This window comes from Pyrgilauda ruficollis, unplaced genomic scaffold, assembly GCF_017590135.1.
Source record: "Pyrgilauda ruficollis isolate IOZ18807 unplaced genomic scaffold, ASM1759013v1 scaffold41, whole genome shotgun sequence".
NCBI lineage: Eukaryota > Metazoa > Chordata > Aves > Passeriformes > Passeridae > Pyrgilauda > Pyrgilauda ruficollis.
This window is the reverse complement of record NW_024525601.1, coordinates 3,506,133-3,517,687: the sequence shown is the minus strand read 5'-3', so window position 1 is coordinate 3,517,687 and position 11,555 is coordinate 3,506,133. Positions and strand designations below refer to the sequence as shown.

Genomic DNA, 11,555 nt, shown 5'->3' with positions numbered 1-11,555 from the left:
TAAATCACTGAATGTAAAGGGAAGCAAAGAGGGATTCATGCTGTAAGAAATTATACAAATCCCTGGTTTGTTGGGGGTCTGACTGAAAAGGGGTGGAGGTCCTTTTGTTATTTTTCTTTAAGAGTAAAAAAAGTTTTTGTTTAGTTGCTTTGGGGTTTGGGTTTGTTTTGTTCAGATTTTAGTTTGTTTTTCCTTACAGACACTTGAGTACAAAGGTCATATTGTGACACCGCTTTCCTGTCATTTCTTAAAGTGCCTGGCTTAATGTATGCTTAATGGATTTCACATCTAATTCCAAAAAAAATAAATATAAGGACACCTGCTTGTATCTTTAATAATATATCTATGGTCACTCCAGTGTCCCTCCCAAAATTATGGCTATTCTGATACCTGGCTCCCAAGCCCCTCATCCTGCTGGCTGGAGTGACTTGAAGTTTGCTGGCGATTGCACAGTGACACACAGTCCCACACAACACGGATACGCTCCAGTCTCTCCAGCCCCGTGACCCACGGCTGGCACTTACACCTTCATGGGCAAAGCCTGGGGACTTGTAGCCTGGGGGGAGTTTAATGAGAAGAGAGGACAGACCGTGCCATGGGATACCTGCAGAGCACAGCCAAACAACAACCTAACATTTTCCTGTTGGATGGCAATGTCTGTTGGACTTGGCAAAAGGAACACCTTTACCTAGATTTCACACATTCCCTTGGCACGAGATCTTTCACCAAATCACCAGTACATCTTTAAAATTTGTGCTACTCACATGGGAAAACACACTTAGATACAAAATCTTCCTAGAAGCAGAGCAAACCTGATTCACACAAGTACATCCAGGATGTAAAGGTGGTCAAGGCTCAAGTTTTCTTATACCATTTTCATTGCTTAAGTATTTATAAATTTTCTTCCTACTGCAGAGAACTTGGAATTATTTGGCTTTGAGCAACCTGTTCCAGGGGAAGATGTTCCTGCCCAGGGCAGAGGGGTTAGAAATAGATGGTGTTTAAGGGCCCTTCCATCTCAAACCATTCTGTGATTCTATGGCTCCATAATACTGCTCATAGGAGTTGCTTAGGCAGAGTTCAGCATCCTACACCTTTATTGGCTCTGTTCTCCTGCTCTGTGGTAATTTCTATGAACAACATACTTTCTCTCTCAAAGGCATTAACTAATTTACTACTTCCAGGTTTTCTTGTTGTATCTTCAGGCTCTCATTGTTTCACTTGCTTGTTTCGGTATGTGGCTAACTAGTTTATTTCCTAACCTTAATCTTTTTATGTTTGCTGAGTATTCCTTTATTGCTAAGGAGGATTACACAGCATGTCTGAAGTTATCCCAGAATGGTACAGCCCATGTAGACTCCCATTTGTCCAAGATAACTCAACTCCAGAACTGGCTTTCTTGAAGTAGCAGTAGGAGGAAGGAATCATCCATTAACACAGCTATGCCTTTCCCCTTTTCTTTCCCTGACCAAATGCTTTCTGAAGCTCCCCCCATTATTATGTTATTACTTTTATGAAGCTCAGGTGAGGCTCCAAGCAGAGAGCTTGCCACCTCAGAATTCTTGCTTCACTTTGTTTTCAAGCAGTAAGAATTTACTGAGTGAATGTGGGGCAAGCTGAGGGTGTAAGAAAGTGCCTCAGTCCATGTAAGCTGACCACAGTGAATTTTGCAAGTCAGAAATCATCCAAATCTGTTTCACATGGCAGTAAATTGGTACAGTCAGCACTGCACACAATCACTTGTTTGTCCTCAAAATCTGGGAGAAAATTCCTTCTGGGTTCATTAGCTGATGAGCCCATTGTGCATGAACTTTTGTTGGCAGTGGCCTCTAATAATACACATTCTTCAGAGCTGAGAGCCTCTGGCCACTGTCACTTCAAGTGGAGATCCTCATGGGCAACCATCTCCAATTACTACTGGACGTTACAGAACTTACCCTCCTCTCTTCTTTTGCCAGAAGTAAGGTGGCCTTTGTATGTAACAAAAAAAGAAACACATTAGCTGTGATGTTAAGTTAAATAGCCTGGTGAGCCCTTGCTGTTACACTGTTTCTTCTGGAGAGGAGGAGGGAGGCTGGAAGTTGCGAGGTTATGTAATACGTGGTGAAGACAATATCCCTGTGCTCCAACGCTAATCGGAGTGTTTACAACCCTCCCTTTTGTAGCTTCCACTGAATAGCACAAATTCCTGTGGGGGACCTTTTACATTACCGCAGGAGGTGGCACAAAGAGCTCATTCGGCAGGGACTAAGCAGCATTGAGTCTCAAGTGAATAAATGGAGCAGGTGGCACGCTGCCACAGCATTAATGTGTCCAATAGGCCGGGGATTATGCTTGAGGCTGTGGGAATGAATCGGCCCTGCTTCTGACTGAAACAAATTCCCCTGTTGATGAGCAATCCTGAAAGGGATTCAAATTACGCAGGTGCTCAACGTAACAGACACTTGCATTGTGAGAGGCAAAAAACCCCCACAAAATTCCTTATAACATCGCTGTAAACAGGATGCATCTTGAGATGGGGATGTGTTCCTTGGCACAGGTCACCTCAAGCAGCATCCAGAACCTTTCTCCAGTTCCCACACATTCCAGATAGCGGTAGAGAGAAGTGGGTAATTCCTCTCAGGAGGTCAGATTTGTTATGTGGGATGAAGCCGAAGCCAGTGGCTGTTCCCATGTGAACTGAGGAAGAGGAATTCTGTCAGCAGTAACATCACATGGAAGGTGGCCCAGGTGCCCCCACCTGTGGGGCTGTGTCAGCTCCCGCACTGAGACGGATGGCTTGTGGTGTTTGTGACTTCCCACTCTGACTAGTGTAATCTCACAACTCATTTGGCCATACCTGTCTTTAATCACTGTCAAAAGGGTTTCAAAATCACAGAATGGGTCAGGCTGGAAGGGACCACAGTGGGTCACCTGGTCCAACCTCTCTGCTCAAGAAGGATCATTCCAGAGCACACAGCACACATCTGTGTTCAGACGGTGCTTGAATATCTCCAACAAGGGAGACTCCACAACTGCTCTGGCAATCTGTTCCAGTGCATAGTCACCAGCATGGTAAAGTTCTTCCACATATCCAAGTGGAACTCCTGAAAATCAGTTTCTGTCTGTTGCCTCTTACCCTACTGCTTGACACCACTGAGAAGAGCCTGGCTCCATCCTCCTGGCATCTTCCCTCCTTCAGATACTTATAGACATTGATGAAGTCCCCTCCCAGTGGTCTCTTCCCAAGGCTGAACAGGTCCAGCTCCCTCAGTCTTCCCTCATAACAGAGATGCTCCAGCCCCTTAATTATCTTTGTTGCCCTCCACTGGATCTGCTCCAGGAGCTCCATGTCTCTCTCGTACTGAGGAGCCCAAAACTGAACCCAGCACTCCAGATGCGGCCCCACCAGTGCTGAACAGAGGGGCAGGATCACCTCCCTCAGCCTGCTGGCAACGCTCTTCCTACTGCAGCCCAGAACATCATCGGCGTTCTTGGCCACAAGGGCCACTGCCAGCTCATGGCTCAGGGACGCTTACGTTCCTTGTGCTCCCAGAGCAGCTATGGACCTGCTGCCTACCGGCTCTCGGCGGCTGCTGAGGGAGCTTCCCATATATCTCGCTGGGGTCTCCGGCCGGGACGGCGGCCAGGGTCCCCTCAGCCAGCCAGATCCCGCTCCCACAGGCCTGGGGGCTTCAAGAGCGATGGGGGCAGAGGAGCTAGAACCCCTCCCCGCGGAGTGCTGGCCGCTGGGAGCTGTAGTGCGGCGGCCGGCAATGACCTGTCGTGCCCTTGCTGGCAGCGTCCCCTGGAGAAAACTACAACTCCCGTCGTGCTCCGCGCGCGCGGGGGGGGTAGACCGGGCCCGCCCTCCCCACCTCCCCGCCCTCACGGCCGCGGAGCGAGGCAGCGGCGCATGCGCGGTGGCGTGAGCTCGCGCCGCTCCCCGCCCGTCCCTGCGAGCGCCGGGCGGCGGCGGCGGCGGGATGGGGCGCGAGGCGGGGCGTGCCCGCCGCGCGTGAGGCCGAGGTGGAGCCGCTGCGAGGGCGAGCAGGACCCCCCGACGGTCAGTGCGGGAGCGCGGGGCCGGGCGGCCGGTCCGGCCCGACACCCGGTGAGGGCCGCGGGGCCGTTCCGGGTCTGGGCGGGGGCGGAGGAAAGGGGGGAGGGGGGCGCAACTGGCGGCGCGAGCCGCCACCGCCCCGCGGCGCGCGCGGCTGCCGGGTGGGGGAGGGGCCGGCGCGGGCTGCTCGAGCGGGGGGGCGGGGCTTCAGGAGGCTCCGCCCGTTTTCCCTCGGGTCGCTGCTCGCCCTCCCTCCCTCTCCGCTGCCTTCCCTGCCTCCTTCCTTCCCTCTCTCCTTTCCTTCCTCGCTTCTTCCCTTCCCTTCCTTTCCTCCCTGTCTTCCGTGCCCTGCTCGGGCGGGTGTCCGGCCCGTGTGCGATACTTACGGGCCGTCCTGCCCCTCCTGCCCTTACGGGCGTCTTGTGCGCCCTGTTTCCGTAGGCGTTTGCTCCCTTTGGATCGTGCGGGGTTCGCTGCAGCTTAGTCTGGGCTGTGGGTTGGCTTTTGCAAGGTCGTTTTTGGTTTGTTGGTTTGGTTTTTTTTTTCTGTGGGGAGGGAGAAATCAGGGATTTCTATTCTTTTACCTTCACCTAGAGGTCTCATCTGAAAACCCAGAAAATTTACTGTTATTGTAATTTTTCTGCATCTAGCATGATTAGCAGATTCTGAGGATGTCGTGTTTCCTACCTGAGAGTGTTGTTTAGAAAGTATGTGTTACTGTTCATCACAGAATTTCAGAATGGTTTGGAAGGGGCCTCAGAGACCATCTAGTTCCAACCCTTCTGCCATGAGCAGGGACACCTTTCATTAGACCAGGTTGCTAAGAGCCCCATCCCAGATGGCCTCAAACACTTCCAAGGATATGTTAGTGGGTGATGTATGAGCAAATGAATCTTATTTTTAAGTGCTAACAGATGTTCAAACAAGTGACAAAGAAAATGCCAGCAATCCACACTGAAAATATCTGTTAATGAGAATGGTGTGGTTTGGATTTCCTCCACCCCAATGTCCCTAAGGTTAATGACAGTTGTTGATAGAAAATAATAATTTAAAAAACTAGGCTAAGGTCTTTTTGCCAGTTGCACAAACCAGGATGATATGTGCAAGTCCCTTGTTTCAGCACAGCAGAACAGCCCTAAATGTGCCCTTAAACAGGTTTCTGATCTGGAAACAGCTTGAGGTGCTTACCATGAGTGCTGTGCACTTCCATAACACCCACCCTCTCAGGGCTGGTGTTAAGGTTTTTGGATATGACTCAGGATGGTAATGGATGTAAATTTATTAATGAGCTTACAGGGGAATGGCAGAGGGATCCCTTAGATTTAGGTTTTGTTGTTACTTGAGGTGTTGCATACAGCTCGTGGTGAATGGTGCTGTGCTTCAGTTCATTTCAGCTCAGTCTGGGTATAATCCCTACAGTCTGTGTGACAAGCTCTTGGGGGGCTCTTTTCTACAGAGAAATAAACAGGAATTAAAAAAAGCCCTTCCAAACTGTTGTTGTTTTGAGGATTTAGTACTTCTAAGTGTATGAAATTCATTAACCCTTTTGCTGTAATGTTCTAGTGCTAATTACACCAAGAATAGAGTGTCTGTTATGTTGAAGTAGGGAACTTTACATTCTCTGTCCTACGGATCTCATTTTTTAGTTTGGAGAAAATAAGTTTTCTTTAGTCTTCCCACATCTGAAATGCAGTGTAGGAATAGCTGCCTTCAAATCTTAATACTCCACGTGCAACTTGGGCATTGTTCTGTCTTAGTTCAGGTGTATTCAGGGGTGGGAAGGCATATTTTGTAGTTTGGATTGGTGGGGCTTTTCCCCAAAGTAAGGATTTCACAGTGAAATCACTGGTGTGATTGTAGTTATGTGGGGAAGAAAATTCTTTTTCTGTAGGGCAGATTATTTCCATTTCTATATGTGCATGTCTACGCTGCAATGTATTGTCCTGAATTGCAATAACTGCATTCCCGCTTCAGAGCTGTGCAGCTCGGTTCTGCGGTGTCCTTAAAGCAAAGCTGACGTGCACAACACTGCATCTAACTCTTTAGGGTTCTCATCTCCACTGCACCCTTCAGGCACTCTTCCCACTAAGCTTTAGCTGTATTTTCTTACAGAAAAGGTTTGCATATTTCCTGAGTAAACACTGCTGTTTCTTATGGGCGGTTCTTAGACTAATATGGAAGATGCTGCTGTTCAGCAATAAATACCACGAATGCTAATTTACTTGCCTTCTGTAAAGCTTGGTGTCACATAGCTAGCCTCAAAATGCCAAAATATAGTATGATATTTACCTTCAGTTTATAGTAGTTTAGTGTAGCATAATCTACCAAGCTTGTCTCTGAACTAACATATCTGATTATATTGAATCAGTGAATGATTTGCTACCCTTACAACTAGCCATGGTTTGCTATCCTTCATCAACTCCTTCTGCTGTTCCCCAGAGCCTCATGGATTGTAGTTTTCAAATTGTTGCTCAATTAAAAAAAAAAGTATATCAAATGGGCCCACAGTTGGGCTGGAAGTACCTTATGGAGTAGGACGTTTTACTTAGGCTGCATCCCCAGAGGTGGTGGTGTTGAGGGCTGACTGCTGTCTAGGTAAGGTTTACATCTTCTGCTTGCCATGGCCAAAACCAGAAGAGTAAGGATGCAGGCTGAGTTTAGAAAAAAGAAGGGTATGACTCCATTCCTGTCCATACTTAGCCTTCTCATCCCAACCATCCCTCACCTTTTGGGCTTCACATCAGGGAATACAAACTCAGTTGAAAGTGTGGAGGTATGGTAGAGTGAAACAGACTTTGATGGTGGCAGCAACAGCAAGTCTGCAAAGCTGAATAGCAGCAGGGATCCAGTGCTCCTTGCTTCCAATTTTTCTTTAGACTGCGGTAAAAACTGGGGAATGACAGCTTACTTGGGGCAGCTGCTGGGAAGCTGAGGGTTTATATGGTATTACCCAAGTAAGGAGTGGTGATCCAGTAAGTTGGCTCATGCAGTAAGTTGCCTCAAATATGTGACTTCAGTGGATAATAAGAAGGTAAAAACAACACTTAATACCTGAATGAAGTATGTCTGACCAAAAATATTTGGAATGTGTAACTGAGTCCTTAGTGTTTTTTATTATTAGCTGTGCATTAAAAAAGCACAGAAAGCATCTCTTTTTCTTATCTAATAATGAGTTCCACGTATACATCAGAGACCGAGATCTGCAAATTCAAAGCCATGAGATCACAGCATTTAGAGCAATCGGTTCACTACCTACAAGCAGTATTTCCTTTGATAACTAATTAAGGTGTGTTTAAATAGAGAACATGATTTGGTATTTTTTCCTTGTCTAGTTCCTGTGATACTCAGTAAACAAAAGTACAGATAATGAAGATGTCCTAGTTTCTTCCAGAAGCAGCTTGGTGTAGGATCCTGACTAAAAAATAGCAACTAATTATTTACTAACCATGTAATTTTATAATAATAAAGAAAAAGTGCTTGCCGGATGCTAAAACAGTAATAATATAAATCAGTACATACAGCGAATTGTTAATGTGTGTTAATAGTAATGTGATATTTAGCCCAGTTTTAAAAAATATTTATAAAGAAAATGTATTTTAAATAAGCAAATTTAATATTGTTTTCTACAGAAATAGGAAATTGTTCAGAATAAAATAATGCAGTTATTCTGATACAATACTAATAATTGAAGAATGTGATGTAAGTCACTTCATCTATCCTGGTGTGCCCTTAATTGTTAATAGCTTGCTGTCTGTCCATTTGTTGTAAGTGCTAGGAAGGTAGGCAGAAATACAGACCTTATGCAATCAATGCAAAGAGAAAATTTCTTTAAAAGAAAGATTATGATCCTTGGTGGTACACATTAATTTATGGTATGACGTTGTAGGTGATCCCTGCCTTGCTTCTGTCCAGGCTCTGTCTTCCCTGGAGGAAGCAGAGAATGGTTAATGATCCGTGCCAGCTGCAGCCCGACAGGAGCGCAGCGCTGGGGCAGACCCTGTGTGCAGGTGCACGGATGCCCTGTTTTGGCTGCTGCAGGCTATACTTTTTCATAGGGATAGGTCCACCCTTCAGTGCTGTGGAGGGGTCAACTTTCCAAACAGTAGGAGCAGATTCCTCATATCCACTCTGCCATCTTTATTCTCTTTCTCACCCACAAGGAACAGAGCTTTTTTAGACTGGCTATTCCGGTCTCTGGAGGCGCACAAGGAAAGCAAAGGATGAGTGATGGCTGTTTGCATGAGGTGGGAACAGCCAGATGGTTGCTGGAGAGGAAGAAAGGGGAGCTAGTGCTGGGTGGTAAGGTTTGACATTCCAAATCAGAATGCAGGTTTGGACAACACTGAAATTTATTTTAAGGAAAATAAATTTAGTTTCGTGTTCGTTGTTTTGTACATTTCTTAGCGGTGACTAATTCTTGAGTCAATTCCAATAGTTATGTATAGATAAAATGTATTTTTGTACATTTTTGTCCTCTCTAGTATGAAAATTTCACAGGTTTCTGTTATCTAGGTGGAGGAAGCTCATGAAGTTTTCTTCCTGTTTCACAGTTCAGTAGGATCTCTGGGCTTGTTACTAAAAGACAAGACATCTGGCAGAAAGGAGCTCTTGGAACTGATCATAGGACTCTACTACCAGAGCTCAAAGAATAATTTTTGAAAACACAACATACGATGATAATTGTTAACTTGACACTAGTGGAAAAAAGGATATCACAGTGGAAAAAATGCAGCTGCTCTTTCTCATTAAAAAATAAGTAAGAAAATTTCAAGGGTATTACTTCTCTTTAAAATCATATCTAACTCATAAAATAGGACTTACACCTATGAGTTTAAAGCTATAATTTAATGTTTATCCTCTAATGGCTTTTGTGAAATTTAGCATTTAGCTTACCTTGGTGGTGAAGTTTGTTGCTACTTTAACATTTCTAGCCTGCTTTGTTGTGTTTTGTAAATACAAGGATCAGCAGTCAGGTGCAGAATTTTTCTGGATGTTGCCATGAAAATAAATTTTCAGTGAGTTTTATTAGCATGAATTGAGTGCTAAATGCAAATTCTAGTGCTAAACATGCCAGCAATTAAACTCTCTCATTTCATTGTAGTAGTAGTGGTTTTCTACCATGAGTAATATGGAAATTCATAATTCTCAGTTACTGTTTTCCTATATCCAGTATACTGCTTTTGCATACTTAATACTGAGTGTATTAATGTAGTGTATAATTACTGATAAAAGGTAATTAAGTTGACAGATATTTTACTGTATTTGTACTACTCCAGTAGATTTTAATATTCTGAACCAAATGCTGTATAAAAAATTGTAATGCTAATCTGTACAAACCCAAACCCAAAATACCTTTTGTTTTTTAACTGGATTCAAAGAAGAGTGTAATTTCCTTTCTGAGTTTCAACTGTGGTGGCTTCAAAGGAGATGCCATTCTTTTAAGACAGCCTAAAGAGCTTTTCATATTTTATGGGATATTTTTAATTGATTGAATGGACTAAAACCTTGGGGGGGAAAACACCAAGTAGTTGAACAGATTTACTCCGAAACTCCTTGGATTATTTCAGTCCAGTGGTTTTAGCTTTTCTTGTTCTTTAGGTGTTTTAAATCTTGACAAATTCTCTAAGTTTTCTCCATCCTGGCCACTTGTTAATTCTAGATGCAGAGATCTTTCACAGGTCACGCTTCTGAAGTTTTCATCCTGAAATTCGGGGTTGCAGTTCTCCAAAATTCGTGCGGTGTGTGCCACTGGGGAGCAGATGCGTTTTAAGCAGGCAGGTTTTGAAACATTGTTGGAGGAAACAAATTTCAACTTTCCAGTTGAAAGAGGAAGTGAGGAACCTGTGGAGTTCTTTGCTGGTTCAGTATATTAGTGTGACTGATGTACCAGGATGTATATTTAAATGCATGTTCCTTCACAAAGATAAATAAGAACTAATTTTCTGGCAATGGCTTTCACAAATGTAACCTTTGAATATGTCAGAACTTGTATACACCCCCAAAAAGCAGTGGAGAAGTCACGTCAGTTTTACCTACGTCATTCATTTTGTGTGCTAAAATTTATGATATTTTATTTGGTCTGTGATCAAATTTCTTTGCAGTTTTCTATGGGCTTCTTTTGGTTGCTCGTTTTTGATAAATCCTTTAGGTAGTTAGGTTTTAATGTTATTTCAGTCCAACTTCAAAGACATCTAAAAGATACACAGACATGTAAAAGAAGTTTGCAGTTAGTGTGTATCATTAGAACAGTCAGTTGTTGGTGGATATTTTGACAGGTGGGTTCATTACATTTGGTAGGTTTTAGTACTCATGTGCAAGGATTTCACCACTCTTAAAATTGCCTTACACTGATGGAGGCAGTTTATCTTCTTTTGAGGGAGGGATAGGACAAAGGCCATCTTTGGTCTTATGTGATTGGGCCTTCCATTAAACTATCTGCTCTCATTTTGATTAAAGCAGCATGACTTGTGTTTAGACAAGGCAACACAACAGATTTGGGAATGGCAATCAGAATTTGTTTGGTTTTATGCTATCAAATACTATACTAATACTAATTTCCTCCATCTCTGAAGCATACAGTATTTTTAATGTTGTATGTTATTATTCAGTAAATTTTTATTATATTTGGCAAGTAGGTGGAAAACATCAATCAGTGAATTTCTTAAGGTGTGGGGGATTTTTATTGTGATATTCTCAAGATGCAGGATTGCTGAAAATTGCTGCAGTAGATGCTACAGACTGAGCTAAATGAAACCTGTTTTAGAAAGTGTATGTGAATTTAATTTTAAATTCTAAGGATGTTTTTACATTTTTCTAGAAGGCAGGTGTTTAATGTAAGCTTTCTTCTAAGGCTGGCTAGATAAATTGGCATGGAAGACAAGGCAAATACTGTGAACCTGTGTGTCCTGCTGCTGTCCCAGTAATTGGCATTTTAATGGATGACAATTCCTGCTTTCTCTGCAGAGACCAACAGCTGCCCCATGGTGGGTGGTGCCACACCTTGCCTTTCATGTATTTCTGAATGTCTTCTGTGTTCACATGCGTGACATTTTGCAACATCTCAGCCCTGGAGGTGATGATGTTAATCATAATTAATAATCTGCTGAGCTTGTAAATATTTAAATTGACTTTCCCCTTGGCTATTGAGTGAATCTGGGGCAGACATGAAAAACAGAACTTGTTAATCCCATGTCTATGTATGGTACTGAAAAAAAACCTAAAAATTCAGAAATTTGCTGAAAGGCTAAATCCTTCATGTGGTGTTGATGAAGAGTTGTCACTGGCATTAACGGGAATATGTCTGGGAAGAAGAGATGGTATAGCCCTACTCTTGTACAAAAAGTAACATACTATGCTAAGTTTTATTTATTTTTTTAATATATAACATGAGTTTGAAAGACATTGACATCTATTCCCCGCAGGTTCCTGCTGCAGACATAACATGGATCAGCAAAACAATTATTTTGTTGGCATGTCTCAAAACAGATCTCAAAATAAAACAAGCTACATCAGA

General features: G+C 43.6%; 1 protein-coding gene across 2 annotated transcripts in view; it reads left to right on the top strand.

The window, feature by feature from the left end:
• The first annotated feature begins 3,883 nt into the window (after window positions 1-3,883).
• Window positions 3,884-11,555, top strand: part of RALBP1 (ralA binding protein 1) — a 32,799-nt gene continuing 25,127 nt past the window's right edge. The window contains exon 1 of one of the 2 annotated variants that reach the window (XM_041477668.1): window positions 3,884-4,045. The gene's annotated coding sequence lies outside the window, so the exon portion shown is untranslated. Of the gene's footprint in view, window positions 4,094-11,555 lie in introns of both variants that reach the window. The other variant, XM_041477669.1, reaches the window with a different exon arrangement.